We start from the raw sequence: 15,640 nt of genomic DNA on the forward strand, positions 1-15,640 counted from the left end.
AGTGGAAAATATTTGTGGATATAACTATTATCTAGAAAACTATCTTTGGTTCAGAAATTGGGGTCATTTTTTCCATAGTGCATTCCTCTGTAAGGGCCCGTTGAACTCAGGAACCAAGTTCCCATTGATCGAAATGTTGGAGCCCTAATGAGGCTTGGCCAATTCATCACGTGAAATTTACCAGCCAAGGGACAAGACTAATTAGCCTGCCCTTCTCATGATGAGCAACTTACTTGCTTGTCAAACAAACTCTGGCTCTTTGAGGGAGTAGACTTTTGCAAGGCTGCTTTCGAAGGCCAGCTGTGGGGAACAGGCCCAGAGCTTGCTGTGAAAGGGCATAACAAACAGAAGCCACTTGTTGCCCTGCTGCCTGCGAATCCTTTCTCATTTCCATGTATTTTTAAATTATTGTTGCCTATTCCAGGAAAGCGCTGCCATGGAATTATGGCTCTTTAGCTCTTCACAGGGTCTATTCTCTTCCAGCCCGTCTAGTCCACTAAAAATACATTCAACCCCAAGGGAAGGGGTTGGGGCAACAGGCCCATTTCCTGCCCCCCCTTCCCGAGTTCAGCTCTCCCATAGAAGCACAGAGCTGCCAATCTGTGATCCCAAAAGGGAAGAGCCCGTGTTCTCACTCCTTCCACCCGGCATTAGATCAGTACACAGAGCATGTGCCAGTTTTCCAATGGTTGGTAGGTTTTTGGTTTTTTTACTCTTTCACTTCTCTGCTTTCAAAATAAATCAATGGGAAGTGACAGATCTGTGGCTGCTTTTCTCTGGGAGGGAGCAAAGCTTAGCCCCATTGGCACTGGGATTGGAGCTGTCTGCCTTCTGCTCCAACTCGGCCGTCTGTCTGCGTGTGAGAGAGGGTGCGCCTTTCCCTCTCCCTCAATGCCGCAAAGTACCTCCCCCCAGGGAATAAAAAGTTTAACGAGAGAAAGCCCTGAGACAGCTGGTTGGGATTTTGTCACTAAAACTGCCTGCCCCCCGCCAACAGAAAACACAGATTCATCTAAACCAAAACTTTTCACAGGAAAATGTGTTGGGAATTCGGGGAGGGGAGAGACAGACAGACATACACCCTAGAACAGCCCGGTGGTTAGGGCTCAGACTGCGAATGTAGGAGATCTGGCATTAGTCCAGCCTCTGCCTGATCTCAAGCAGCATCTTGTGCCCCGGTGTGTGGAGTTGTGCAACTTGTTTCTCGGTGTCATGGCGGCAATTTGAAGAAAAAATTGGGTTTGGGTCGCCCTGAAATGAAAACTTTTTCAGCTGTAAACCCCCCCCCCTTTTTTTGTAAACAAATGAAGGTAAAATTCAAACCACGGTGGCCTTTCCGATCGACAAAACGTTTTAAAAAAATCAGCATGAACCGTTTTGACTTTTCTGCAATTTTTTTTCCGACCGAAACAATTCAGCAAAATCAGCACAGATTTGCAGAACGTTTTGGTCAGCCCAAAGCTGCATTCTTTCGATTGAAATAAGGGGTAGTCCAAAAAACATTCGCCCTGCTCCACCAGTGAGGGCCCTGAGCAGCCGGTGATTGGTCTCCAAATTGCCCTGTCCCGTTCGTTCCCTCTGAAGCATCTGGCACTGGCTGCTGTCAGTAGACAGGACACTGGGCTCGATGGTCTGAGCCAGTGAGGCTGTTCTTACGGCTACTCTGGGCTCACTCTGTGTGTGATGTTTAGTGATGCACCTCGTAAGGGCTCAGGTTCATCCTGGTGAGGCCAAACCCTAACATCTGCCCTTTGTGTGATTGAAGCTCCTCCTCCTAGAGCCTTGACTCCTCCCCCCTGTTCTGGGCAGAGCGGCTCCCTTGGGAGCTTCCTCCTCAGCAATCCCAGCCCTATGAGCTGCTCAGCACCAGCTCTCTGCCCGCCGGGCTGCCACCATCCTTCTTCCTTTGTCAACTGCATGGCAGGGGGATGACTGGCACAGGGGCAATGGGTCTATGGCGCCCTCCTCTCTAGGTCCCACGTTCAAAGCCACGGGCGGCTGGTTGTCTAGCAGCTTTGGCCTCTGTCCGGGCACAGGTGTCCACGCCTGACAAGGAGCAACGTGATCAGAGTGGGGCTGCGAGGAAAGAGCTGGGGCCAGCCCGGTCGCCTTGAAGCTCTGACAAAGGGCCCAACTCCTTCCCCTCCCCACAGCTCTTCCTCCTGGGTTCTCATGGGCAGCTCCGGCTGGGACCCCGTCTGCAGCAGAGGTGGCCCTGAGACACAGACCCGAGTCTCTGTGGAGAGCTGGAGCAGAACTGAGCAGTGGGAGGCTATTTCTAACATCCTCCATGACCAGAGACTGATGCCAGGGGAGGGGTGGGGGGGATCTGTCTTGTGGCTTCTGACTCGGGAGACTCTGGATTCAAGGCTTGGCCCTGTCACACTTAAATCTCCCTGCCTCAGTTTCCCAGCTGGGTCAGAGGGGTAATGAGCCTCCCTTTGTCTGTTCTGGGCACTGGCTCTTCAGGGTGGGGGCTGTCTCTGTACTGCACCGAGCACACCCCTTCAGTTAGAGCCACTAGGTGCTACCACCCTGCTGTTGTACCAACAGTGTAAGGTATTCATCTGGCCCCCATCACCACCACACCTGAGTGCCGCACAGTCTTTACTGCATTTAACCGCCAGCACCCCGGGAAGCAGGGCAGGGCTACTCTCCCCCATTGTACAGCGGGGAAACCGAGGCACAGAGAGGCCAAGTGACTTGCCCATGGACATTTGAGTGATCTGTGGCAGAGCAGGGTCTCCCAGGTTTGAGGCTAGTGCCCTAACCACTCTAAGCAACAGGGTTAAGGAGAACCCATGAGGGACTGACAGTCTTATTCACAGTACGTGAAACAAGAACAAACCCAACACTGCTCCAGTCCGCTGCTGTATACAGGCTTGCTCTGCTTCCCAGCACAGGCCTCCCTGGCTTGGAGGGAGGTGAAATTTTGACTGTCCATGAAGCATGATGATTGTATTAGATTAAGTGGACACAATCATTTCCTCACTGTTGTTTTGTGCATGGGATGAGTTAGTTGGTGTTGGTCCTGCTTTGAGCAGGGGGTTGGACTAGATGACCTCCTGAGGTCCCTTCCAACCCTGATATTCTATGTGTGTGTGAATTCCAGCCAGGACATTTTTGTTTTAAACTGGGTGCTTTTGTTACAAGCCCGTGTATCAAACACCCAGTTCTTTTGGCTGATTCTCCCTGGAGGGACCCATTAGTTGTGTTTTGTCAGGAGTATCACACTGCCCAGTACTCTCTCTCACTTCCTTGTGCTACAGTGTCTCTATCCACCGATAGTCCCTTGTCTTACGCTTAGACTGTAAGTTCTTTGGGGGCAGGGACTGCATCATTGTACAACATCTAGAGTAGTGAAGTGGTCATGGCAGGGTTAACTGGGTTAGCCAGAGTGTTATACTGTTTTTTCTGGGTGAGATGCCACCTCTAGCCAGGCTGTGAGCTGCCAGGGCAGGGCCCAGCTTCCGAGTGCCACGCCTGGAGTCACGTTTCTTCGGGGTCCTTGAGAATTTAAGGTTTAATGAAACAAACAAGCGCTCAAAAGGCAGCTCCCCAAGCAAATTGGTTAATTTGCAGCCAGTTTAATTGCCCATCACTGTTGCTTGTTGCATATTAATGAACAGATGGTTGGAAAAGCTCCTGCCATAGACGGAGGCCTCCGAAATATCTGGCAGGCAGCTGGGCCTCTGAACAAATCATTAACTGCTCGCGAGGGGCAATCGGCTGCCACGTATTAGCATATTAATCAAACTTCATGAATTATGTGTGGGGGCTGAGGTGGGGTCCTCCCCAAGCAGCAGCTGTGCGGGCAGGGGGTGGGAAAGGGGTGTAACTGCAGTTACAGCACAGGGCCAGCAGGTGGCAGCAACACCTTGGAAAAGCGAGTGGCATTTAATGGTTTGTTTGCCACTGTGCCAGGGTGAAAAAGAAAATCTCCCGCTCTGCATGTTAAATCCCGGCCTGCGGCTTGGGCCGCTGCAGGGGAATGGCCTACGCCCCTGCCAAGCTGTGCGAGGGAGGCGCCCGCGTTTCCTGCCGGCGGCTGCTAATTTTGCAAAGGTGGTATTGCAAATACTACTCAAAGATGGGGCCCTAGGCAGAGCTTATTGACGCCCACGCCCTCCCGATTCTTGGCTGGCCCAGGGACTAGGCTCTTCCGTTTCCCAGAGCAGGACATGAGACTTGGACTCCGGTCAGGAAGCCCCATTGCTGGGGGATCTGATTAGACAAAAGCGCTGGCAATGACCTTGTGCTGACCCAGGGGCTGGGCTAGATGGGCTGGGCTTGGGCTCCTGCCCCATCTCTTGTTCGGGGCAGTAGAGATTTCGAGTGCTAGAGAAACGCTCAGGAGCATTGTTCTTCCCTGACCTGTGAGCGGGCAGCCCCCGGCCAGCGTTGGAAGGGCTAGTGTCTCTGGTGGGGTATATCTGGGTCAGCTCAATGGCCCAGGTAAACGGGGGGTGGGATGGATATAGGGGTAAGAGGGGCAAAGCCTGTTTCGACCTTCAGATGGGTCCCTGGGGCTCAGAGGAGGTTGGGTTGGCCCATTGCTCTGTGAGGTCTGATACTGGGTAGTGTCTGAAAACCCGCCCTCCATCCCCCCACACTCCCCGTGTGCTGCACCAGGGGAGGGGGCATGATTCCTTCAGCACCTTGGTGATGTTTAGCTTATGCCCCATAGCGTGAGAACATAAGCACGGCCATACTGGTCAGACCAAAGGTCCATGTAGGCCAGGATCCTGTCTTCCAACAGTGGCCAGTGCCAGGTGTCCCAGAAGGAATGAACAGAACAGGGCGATTATCGAGTGATCCCTCCCCTGTAGTCCAGTCCCTGCATCTGCCAGTCAGAGGCTTAGGGACTGGGGTTGTGTCCCTGCCCATTCTGGCTAATAGCCACTGGTGGACCTATCCTCTATGCACTTCTCTAGTTCTTCTTTGAAACCTGTTATAGTCTTGGCCTTCTCAACATCCTCTGGCAAGGAGTTCCACAGATTGGTTGTGTGAAGAAATACTTCCTTTTGTTTGTTTTAAACCTGTTGCCTATTAGTTTCTTTGGGTGACCCCTCATTCTTGTGTTATGGGAAGGAGTAAATAACACTTCCTTCTTTACTTTCTCGACACATCAAGATTTTATAGACCTCTATCATATCCCCCCTACTTAGTCATCTCTTTTCCAAGATGAGCACGTTTTAATCTCTCCTCATTTGGAAGCTGTTCCCTCTCCCTGATCGCTTTTGTTGCCCTTCTCTGTACTTTTCAAATTCTAATATATCTTTCCTGAGATGGGGCGACCAGAACTGTGCACAGTATTCAAGGTGTGGGCGTACCATGGATTTATATCGTGGCATTATATTTACTGTCTCATTATCTGTTCCTTTCCTAATGGTCCCTAACATTGTTAGCTTGTATTATGACTGTTGCTGTTCATGAGCAGATGTTTTCAGAGAACTAGGAACGCCAAAAATCTTTCTTGAGTGGTAACAGCTAATTTAGACCCCCATCGTTTTGTATGCGTAGTTGGGATTATGTTTTCCAATGTGCATTATTTTGAATTTATCAACATTCAATTTCATCTGCCATTTTGTTGTCCAGTCGCCCAGTTTTGTGACATCCCTGTGTAACTCTTCACAGTCAGCTTTGGACTTAAAAAAATCATTCAAGATAGTTATCATTTACAAACTTCAACACCTCACTGTTTACCCCCTTTTCCAGATCATTTATGACTATGTTGAACAGCACTGGTCCCAGTACAGACTCTTGGAGGACCCTGCTATTTGCCATTCTCCATTGTGAAAAAAGACCATTTATTCCTACCCTTTGTCTCCTATCTTTTAACTAGTTATTGAATCATGAAAAAACCTTTCCCTCTTATCCCATGACAGCTTACTTGGCTTAAGAGTCTGGGGTGAGGGACCTTGGCAATGGCTTTCTGAAAGTCCAAGTACACTATATCCACTGGATCGCCTTGTCCACATGCTTGTTGATCCGCTCAAAGAACTCCAGTAGATTCGGGAGGCATGATTTCCCTTTACAAAAGCCATGTTGACTCTTTCCTAGCACGTTATCATCTATGTGTCTGATAATTCTGTTCTTTACAATAGTTTCAACCAATTTGCCTGGTACTGAAGTCAGGCTTCCTGGCCTGTGATTGCCGGGATCCCCTCTGGAGCCCTTTTTAAAAAACCAGCGGTATGTTAGCTACTCTCCAGTCATAGAATCCTAGAATATCAGGGTGGGAAGGGACCTCAGGAGGTCATCTAATCCCACCCCCTGCTCAAAGCAGGACCAATCCCCAACTAAATCATCCCAGCCAGGGCTTTGTCAAGCCTGACCTTAAAAACTAAGGAATGGGATTCTACCACCTCCCTAGGTAACGCATTCCAGTGTTTCACCACCCTCCTCGTGAAAAAGTTTTTCCTAATATCCAACCTAAACCTCCCCCACTGCAACTTGAGACCATTACTTCTTGTCCTGTCATCTTCTACCACTGAGAATAGTCTAGAACCATCCTCTCTGGAACCACCTCTCAGGTAGTTGAAAGCAGCTATCAAATCATAGAATAATAGAATATCAGGGTTGGAAGGGACCCCAGAAGGTCATCTAGTCCAACCCCCTGCTCAAAGCAGGACCAATTCCCAGTTAAATCATCCCAGCCAGGGCTTTGTCAAGCCTGACCTTAAAAACCTCTAAGGAAAGAGATTCTACCACCTCCCTAGGTAACGCATTCCAGTGTTTCACCACCCTCTTAGTGAAAAAGTTTTTCCTAATATCCAATCTAAACCTCCCCCACTGCAACTTGAGACCATTACTCCTCGTTCTGTCATCTGCTACCATTGAGAACAGTCTAGAGCCATCCTCTTTGGAACCCCCTTTCAGGTAGTTGAAAGCAGCTATCAAATCCCCCCTCATTCTTCTCTTCTGCAGGCTAAACAATCCCAGTTCCCTCAGCCTCTCCTCATAAGTCATGTGTTCCAGACCCCTAATCATTTTTGTTGCCCTTCGCTGGACTCTCTCCAATTTATCCACATCCTTCTTGTAGTGCGGGGCCCAAAACTGGACACAGTACTCCAGATGAGGCCTCACCAATGTCGAATAGAGGGGAACGATCACGTCCCTCGATCTGCTCGCTATGCCCCTACTTATACATCCCAAAATGCCATTGGCCTTCTTGGCAACAAGGGCACACTGCTGACTCATATCCAGCTTCTCGTCCACTGTCACCCCTAGGTCCTTTTCCGCAGAACTGCTGCCTAGCCATTCGGTCCCTAGTCTGTAGCTGTGCATTGGGTTCTTCCGTCCTAAGTGCAGGACCCTGCACTTATCTTTATTGAACCTCATCAGATTTCTTTTGGCCCAATCCTCCAATTTGTCTAGGTCCCTCTGTATCCTATCCCTGCCCTCCAGCATATCTACCACTCCTCCTAGTTTAGTATCATCCACAAATTTGCTGAGAGTGCAATCCACACCATCCTCCAGATCATTTATGAAAATATTGAACAAAACCAGCCCCAGGACCGACCCTTGGGGCACTCCACTTGATACCAGCTGCCAACTAGACGTGGAGCCATTGATCACTACCCATTGAGCCTGACAATCTAGCCAACTTTCTACCCACCTTATAGTGCATTCATCCAGCCCATACTTCTTTAACTTGCTGACAAGAATACTGTGGGAGACCGCGTCAAAAGCTTTGCTAAAGTCAAGAAACAACACGTCCACTGCTTTCCCTTCATCCACAGAACCAGTAATCTCATCATAGTCGTCTGATACAGAGGCTCATTTAAGTGGTAGGTTACATACCACAGTTACTAGTTCTGTAATTTCATATTTGAGTTCCTTCAGGAACTTTTGGGTGAATACCGTCTGGTCCTGCTGATGTATTACTGTTTAATTTATCAGTTTGTTGTAAAATCTCCTCCATTGACACCTCAACCTGGGACAGTTCCTCAGATCTGTCACCTAAAAAGAACAACTCAGGTGTGGGAATCTCCCTCTCAACCTCTGCAGTGAAGACCGACACAAATAATTCCTTTAGTTTGTCAGCAACAGCCTTGTCTTCCTTGAATGCTCCTTTAACACCTCGATTGTCCAGGAGCCCCATTGATTGTTTGGCAGGCTTCCTGCTTCTGATGTTCTTCTTTTTTTTTTTTACTAGTTGCTCCGCAAATTCTTTTTTGGTCTGCCTCATTATACTTTTAGCCTTGACTTGCCAGAGTTTATGCTCCTTTCTATTTTCTCAGTAGGATTTGACTTCCGATTTTTAAAAGATGTCTTTTTGTCTCTCACTATCTATTTTACTCTTGTTTATCCATGGTGGCATTTTTTTGGTCCTCTTGTTTGTTTGTTTGTTTGTTTGTTTGTTTGTTTGTTTGTTTGTTTGGGGTGGGGGGAGTATACATTTAACTTGAAGCACTATTATGGTGTTTTTAAATAGTTTCCATGCAGTTTGCAGGCATTTCATTCTGGTGACTGTTCCTTTTAATTTCTATTTAACTAGCCTTCTCATATTTGTGGTGTTCCCATTTTTATTATCCAAGCATGGAACTTCCATAGAGATTCTAGGGTACAGTTTGATTCATTTAAGATTTTTACTATATTTGTCTCTATGGGTTCTTTCACATCTAGTGCCACTAGATGCCACATCCCCCCTAGCCACATGCCACAACCCCCACCAGCATGACCTACTTGGTCATTCCTGTATATTTTATACCCCGGTAATACTGTGTCCCATTGATTATCATCATTCTGCCAAGTTTCTGTGATGCCTATTATATCAATATCCTCATCTAATACCAGGCACTCAGGTTTGCCCATATTCATATTTAGACTTCTTGTGTTTGTCGTACACAAGCACTTACTGAAATGTGTCAATATTTAGCTGTCTGCATTTGTGTGATGTAACTGAATGGGATTCTTTTCTTCATCTGTTTCTTTTCACTTCCAACCTGGACTTCATCAACTTCTGTCCTCTCCTCTTTACCAGCATATAGAGAATCCCCGGTAATAGATCCTCCCCTAAGGGAGCAAATGGCTTGATTTTTCCCTTGTCATGTTTGGCCCCACTTCTCCTTTGCTGGGAGGCCTGCAAGGTTGTCACCTGGGCCTTTTCCTCCACAGCCAGCTTCCATCCATTCCCAGGGCTCTGCCCTGGAGCTGCACTGATGGCGTTTGGCCTGTGTGGTGTTGGGTGTGATTGGAGGTGGGGTGATCTCAGGAGCAGCAGGATGCAACAACCGTGGGCTCCGGCCAGTGATGGATTGCACCCCCCGTCCAGTGTCGGAGGCAGAGCTGACAAACACACCAAGGCCCTAGTTCCACAGTCAGGCTCCGAACCTCAGCAGAAATAATGTGGCTTCTGATTCCTAGAGGCAGGGAGATTTGCAGGGCCCTTGGGCCGTGAGCATCCTCTGGCACCCCTTGAGGGTACGTGTCTGTTACAACATGGGGTACGTGCTAGAGAAACAATACTAATGCTGAGCTCTTGTCAGCTGTAGACCTCAGAGCGCTTTACAGAGGAGGTCACTCAGTCTCATTAGGGATACTGAGGCCTGGAGCGTGGGAAGTGATTTACCCAAGGTCACCCAGCAGCAGGCCGTTGCTCTATCCACTAGCTCATACTGCCTTGTGGATAGTAAGAGACTGATGGTTATTTCCTTGTCCCAACCACAGAGTTCCCCTTGCTGGCCCTGCGGGGTTAGAAGCAGCTGCACATTGACGCTCTCAGCAGCCAGCGCTGACATATCACTGCAAACCCAGGGCCCTCCCCAAGGGCTGGTAGCATGGAGGGGGGCAGTGCGGCAGGGAAGGGGAAATAACCCTGCGGTCTTCAGCATTCTGCATCTGTTTTCCCCTGCTAAGGTGTGGGATCCTAGCACAGGAATGTAGGGATCGCTAGGCAGGAGCAGGCCCCGGCTCCGTCTAGCCCGGTATCCTGACAATGGCCAGCACTGCCCTTCCTGCCGGTGCCTGGTTCGCAAAGCCCCTGGGGAAGGAAGGTGCTGCTGTGGCAGGGTGCGATTATTTTAGTGAGGAGCCTGACGCAGAGCACCTGCTTTGAACCCCCATGGCTGCTGGATTTGGGGCCGTTTTGCAAATAACCCCTCACTCTGTAACCAGTTGATGCAAAGCCCTGGGTCCAAGAAGCCCTCCTGGGCCAGATTTAGGCTTTCAGTGTGAGTTAGGCACCTACATCCTTTAATGACAGGTTTCAGAGGAGCAGCCGTGTTAGTCTGTATCCGCAAAAAGAAAAGGAGGACTTATGGCACCTTAGAGACCGTCTCTAAGGTGCCACAAGTCCTCCTTTTCTTTTTACATCCTTTAAAAAGATCTTGGGCCCAGAGCCTTTTGGCGTTTGCAGTCTGGATCCTGAGCCCCATGCTGCAACTTGAGCTTATCCCAGTTAATAAACAACAGCCCCCCTCAGGCTGAGGCTGCAGGGATCAGGCTAATGAATGTGGGGGGCAGGCTGCTGGGAAGTTGACGCACCATGGGTCCTGTCTGCCCCCTTGTGGCCAAATATTAGAGCACAGCTACCTCCTTGGAATCCCCCATCGGTCGGTGTATCGCCCAGCCGAGACCCCTGCAGTTCAGGGCAGGGGGGTCTGGCTGTAGGAGCCCAGCAGGGTTGGGACCTGGAGGTCAGCGGCCAGGAACTTCCAATAGCTGGAGCTGCCCTTCTTTGTCATTCGAACACCTTCTCCATGGGCCTGTGGGGCACGAGCCACCCACCCCCACCCGTGTGGTGTCCCGTCTCCCTCTAGTGGTGGCTGGATCACACACGGCATTTGGGGAGCCTGGCTAACAGAGCCACCCGGGTCCCCTCGCTCAGGCAGCCGGAGCGCCTGCTTTAAGAGCTGGAGCTGCCTGGTTCAGTCCCTGCTGCCTATGACACATGCCTCTAATGCTGTGAGTGCCTGTCCCCTCATCCCGCCATCGGCCCCCCATGGTCCTGCTTCTGCCCCCTTTCGCTCCCATGCACTTCCTGCAATTCGGGGCCTCTCTGCAGCATGTTTAACCAAGTGGATTTAGGGCCTGACCCTGCAGTCGCTGGAAACACAAGTGCCAGTGATTTCAGAGCAGAGCCTGCTTTGCTACGTCCTGGGGAGACAACCCAGAGTAGGCACGGCACAGACACGGGGAGGTAGCGTGGCCCAGTGGATAGTGCGCCCATGGCGGATTCCAGAGACCGGGGCTCTGTTCCTGGCAGTGTTGGTGATGGGCTGTGTGGTCTCTGGGAAGTCATTGCCCCTCTCTGTGTTGGATCCTTGCTCTATTTTGATTGCGAGCTCTTTGGGTGGAGGCTGGTGTACGCCCATGGCCCAGATCTTAGTTGGGTTCCTGGGGTCGCTGTGATACTAGGACATGACCCTACCTCAGGCCCCATGTCATGTGCCGCCCCCTGCTCTGGAGGGACCAGCTCCAGGCAGGAGGTCAGTTGCTGTGGCCCGTTTGATCCTTGCCTCTCTGCTGAGATGGCCAGGGACAGTGCTGCCCTGTGTGATGTGGCCACTGGCCCACTGGGAACGGGCCTGAAACTCCACAGGCTTTCGGCAGTGAAGTCTCTAGAGGGTGGAAGACCCACGATCCATTGCCAAGCCCCTGAGATATCCAGGACCTGGGGTGTGCTGTGTGGTCAGAGCTTGCTGGGTCTGACTCGCAAGGGGTCTCGCTCAGCAATGCCTGCCTTCGCTGGTGATAAGGAGATGAGGGATGCAGAGGAAGCAGCAGGACTGATCTGTTTCAGTGGAGATTGCTGCATTACCATCTCTCCCACTGGGTCCTGATTGCCCGGGGAAGAGACTCTCCCATCACCTCTCGCTGCGCCGTTTAATTACTCTCCAGCTAATGACCCAGACCGTTGCTGTTGTGGACCGAAGGCCCCATCCTGGAGGTAGCTGGAGGGCCCCTTTGCACCGCAATGCGGACAGCTGCCTCGTTCTCCAGTCTCACTGTCATCGTTGCCTGCCAGCTCTCCCGTCACCCACCCTGGGCCTCAGGGCTCAGCCCTGGATCCACGCAGGAGCTGCTGGGAGCTAAACCTGGGTCTGAGTGACCCATGCTGGCTCCTCTGTGGAGGACTGGGGGACTTGGCTACTAGGGAAACTGGTCAAGAGACCCCAAGGGCTAGAGCCAGGGACACCGGCCTGGTCTCTCACTCCTAGTATGCCTGCCTTGTATGCCTTGCCTGAGCAGCGGCTTTACAGAGAGAATGCGGGAGAGAGGACTGATTTTATATTTGGTTTATTTGTTTTTAACTCTGTCCCCCTCTGCCTGCTCTGGGTCTGGAGGTGGTACCCTGCTGCCGAAATTCTCCCATGCACACCGTATTGCCAACATCAGGCATTCGAAAAATCAGATCAGTTTAAACACCAGGAGGCTTTTAAAAAAGGATACCTTTTGGGCTCGTTTTCTGGTTTCTGAGCCTTTTGGGTTGTGTTTTCCAGCTTTTCCCTTTAACCACCAGGGCTCGCAACGTACATTTTTAACAAAAGGAAAGCTGAGATTCTCAGTCCATCACTCCAGCAGTTGGAGTTTTGGGACAAATCTCAGACAAAATCATGAGAATTAGCCACCCCGTGTACCCAGGAAACCAGCAAGAATGAGCCCAGGGCCTCTTATTCCAGGAACTGGGGAACAAGGATATTGCCCATGCGCTTCACATGAATGAAATATCTGAATAGAAGAATTGCCCAGCTCTCCCACATGGAAGCACTCCGAGGATGTTCCTTGACACGAGTTGTCCAGGGAAGCAGGACCAATACATATGCGTGGGGGTGGGCTGCGCCTGTGCATTGCTTTGGGTGGTATCCGTATTAGCCATCACTGTCCTCTGGGCAAACTTCCTGCAGCTACTCTTCATGCACGAGTCCCATCAGGCCCAAAGCCAGAACCCCCACCCCCAGCACCCAGCCACGCCCCGAGCAGAATGCTGCCTGCCAGCTGTCTCCGTAACAGAACTTCTATCAATGGAGTTTTGGCCTGCAGCTCCCAAATTCACAAACCAGGCTGGATTCAGGAGCAGTTTCCAGAGCTGCTCAAAGGGGGGCTGGGATTGGGCCAGCTCTAGTGGAAGTCAGGGCAGAACATGCCTGTTTGATCGGGAAACCGGGACAAACATTTGACCGACCGAGGCCACAAAGACCCAGGAGTCTGGTTTTCAAGCAATTAGCCTCCTATCAGCTTCAAAATTGCCAGCATCCACCAGAGCCCTGACTCTCCTGGGGCCTAGCCAGGTTCTTCCCATCGAGGCTTACTGGCATTCTCTTCTCTAGACATGGCCCATTCTCACCTGCCTTTGCCTCCTGTCACCTGGGATGCGGCTGAGTTCCAGCTGTGGAACCCAGAAAGACTTCTTTAGAGCATAGCTCAGGGGAGGTCGTGGAAGTTCCTTCCCTGGAGCTTGTCAAAAGGAGGCTAGATAGCCATCTGCCTTGGATGGGTTAGACACAGCAAATCCTGCATCGTGGCAGGGGGTTAGAGTAGATGACTCTTGTGGTCCCTAACCCTAATGATGCACTGTCTGTGAATTCTTCTCTCGGTGGGCTGGCTAACTCTAGAGCTTGACGCCAAGCTGAGCAGGTGGCTGGGGTGACGCTGCGGTGTGGGGTGGTGGAAGGGAGACTCGGAAAAGTGGAGGCCATCTCAGTACTCTTAGAAAGGGCCAGGGGTGTAAGGTCCCTGCCTCTGCATGTGAGAAGAAAGTGAGTTTCCCCAGTGTTCCCAGAGCTTGTCCGCTGGCTGGCTGGAGAGATGCTGAGAGCCTGGTGACAAAACTGAGGCTACCAGAAGGGTCTGTCGGGGTGACCGAGTGCTCTTCTGGTCTGGCAGGGGTGTGGAGACACTAGGTCCTCTCCAGCTGCCTCGCCCCAGTGCTGTCCAGGCGTGGTTTGTAGCCTAAGGGTTAGGTCTGGGACGGCACTGTGCATACTGGGGGATAATACTGACTCACCTCCTTAGGGGCCTGGTACAGCTGAACTCACTAGTAGCTGTTTGTAAAGCTGCAAACACACCAGGGCCGCATGAAGTGTTTCAAACTCCACAGTCGATTGGGCCAGCGGTTCCTGGACGCTCCAGCCCAGAGTGTGGTCTACCAGCCAATCGCCGCGGGCCCTTCTCCACTGCAGGTGGGAGCTACCCTTCCCAGCTCGAGGAGGCGTACCCGCACGAGCTGTGGTCGAGCGAGCAGGTGGGGTTAGCCGCGCCCATCCAAGGTGCTAGGGACTTTCAGTGCACTAGCTTGATCACAGCTAGCATGGGTATTTCCACGTCCCGCTTGACGTGTAAATGGCCTCTGTCTGGCAGGCCTCCCCCCTCAGCTACAGGGGAAAGTGTGTGTGTGTTTGGGGGGGGGGTAACCCCTTCTAATAGGGTGTAGTAGTTGGATATATGGGATGACGTCTCCACAGACCACCAGCAAATGCTCCACAGGTCGCAGTTTAGGAACCATTACTCTATTCCCTCTGCTTCTCAGGCCTGTATTTTCCCGTTAATCCTTTAAATCTTTACCTGTTTCATGCCTCAACCCTCACAGCTGTGACTGGGACAGCAGCGAGGCCTGAGCAGAGACCGTCCCAAAGACGTTTACACTTAGTACAAGAAACTGGAGGTGGCCAGACGACTCCTTCAGGCCCATGCTGCCGACCTGGCTCAGCTCTGGGCCGGGGAGCTGGAGGCAACGGACTCCGTCCCATCGCCCGGTCGCCAGCCACCCAAAAGTCACACGTGTCGTGTCTTATAGCAGGGGGCAGCTGTGTGGTGGGGTGCGGTGATCCCTAGCTATTGAGAGCTGGTGTCCGTTCCAGAACCCTGGGAATGCTCCCTGGTTTCTTTATGCCTGAGAGTATTGCACATAAAGCCAAATTCTCCCCTCGACACTTGCGTAAATCAGGACTAACTCCTCTGAAGCTAAGGGAGTTATTTTGGAGTTACACAGCAGGAACGGAAAGCAGAATCTGGCCCCTTTTACAATTAAAGGGAAACTCTCCTGGGATGGTTTAATCCCAAATATAAATTTCCTTGTTTTTTACAAATCCTTTAACACCCCCTAGGGTCAACTGAACTGTTCTTATGACTTGTATTTATTTATTTCCCAATTCCAGCTAACACAGACTTGTGAGGGTTTGGTTTTTAATGGTGGTTTAGATTTAAAGAGTGGCATTTGCAACCCAGCAATGAGAGGCAGAAAGGACTGAGGATAAATTTTTTTTAAAGATGCCTAAGTGACTTAGGTGCTTAAATGGCATTTACAGAAGTAACTTAGGCACTTAGGGGCAAATTTATGAAGGCAGTAAGGTGCCTAAAGACACAGATAGGTGACTGGATGCTTTTGCAAATCTTACTAGGCACTTAAGTCCCATTGACTTTCAATAACATTTAGGTTCTAAAGTGACTTAGGGGCTTTTGAAAAATTTACCCTTAGTCAGTTCAGTTTGACTTGAGTGATGAAGTACAGGAACCAAAAGCAAACAAATGGTGAAAAGTAAAGTTGAATTTTTTTTCCCACAGGCTGCCTCGGTTTTAATAAACAGGAGCAAGGGAGGATTTTTCATCTAGAATTCATTTTTAATTTTGAATGCAAGATTTTAGGGGCAGGGCTGGTCTCCTTCCATTTGGGCGGTGCCCTGTCCAATGTGGG

Source organism: Lepidochelys olivacea, assembly GCF_965140295.1.
Source record: "Lepidochelys olivacea isolate rLepOli2 genome assembly, chromosome: 22".
NCBI lineage: Eukaryota > Metazoa > Chordata > Testudines > Cheloniidae > Lepidochelys > Lepidochelys olivacea.